Here is a 1,001-nt window from a genome sequence, read left to right as displayed (position 1 = left end):
TTTTTTTGGAAAGAATATAAACGTTTTATTATTTATACAGCGTGGCCAGCCCTACAAACGCGAATGTCTCTGACTGAGTGAGTGATGAAGTTACACCATTGGTCGGCCAAGTTATGAAGTTGCACCATTGGTCGGCCGGAGAGGTCCAGCCATATACTAGGTTTTGACCTGGTCTTGTTGTTGTAAAGATTGCATTAAATACAAAAACGGCATTGACATGAATAGGCAAAAAAATTGCATACAACATTACTGGATCAATGACAATATCAAAGGGTACAGTAATTTAAAAAAATGAATATAAAATAAACTACCGGAACAGTGGTAAATTAAAACAACAAAAAAGAGAAAAAAGAAATAAATACATATAGGTATGCACACATATAGCCTACATCAGTCTGGGGTCATGACAGAGATTCAATTGGGTTAAATTTTATAAAGCCAACTTAACAGCAACTTAACAGTTTTCTCTCTTTTAGTTAGTCTTAAAGATTTTTTAAAAAATATGGATGGGTTATTTTTTGAACAGAAATATTAACAGTGCAGTCTTAAGAATGCTACACGTATGTATGAAATCTTTTGGCTAAAATAAGTATATTACTGACTAAGACATATGCATTGGAGTTTTCAGATACAATTCAAGATACTCCAAATTGTATAGCCCTATGTGTGAGCGAAATAACAGTGTTGTTTCCTGCCAGCCAAAGGGGCAAGGATTCCAATAACGTGTTAATTAGATACAGTAGGCTACATGGGGAAATTATGTGATCTGTTGTTTAATATTGCTACCACACAATGGACAGTCATTATATTCTACCATAAACCTTTGTCTTAAAAATTCCTTTGAGGGATATTTGTCATTTAGAATTTTTTAATTGATCTTGGCTACTGCTGTAAAATAATAATAAAAATTGTAAAGCTGCGTCTATCCACGAAGTGTCAGCCAAGAGACAAGCATCGGCGGAACAGCGATTAGTACGGTTCCCCTATTTTTGTTGTCGTAC

The sequence above is a fragment of the Anguilla rostrata genome, chromosome 3 (genome assembly GCF_018555375.3).
Source record: "Anguilla rostrata isolate EN2019 chromosome 3, ASM1855537v3, whole genome shotgun sequence".
NCBI classification, from domain to species: Eukaryota; Metazoa; Chordata; class Actinopteri; order Anguilliformes; family Anguillidae; genus Anguilla; species Anguilla rostrata.
Note: the sequence above shows the minus strand (reverse complement) of the source record.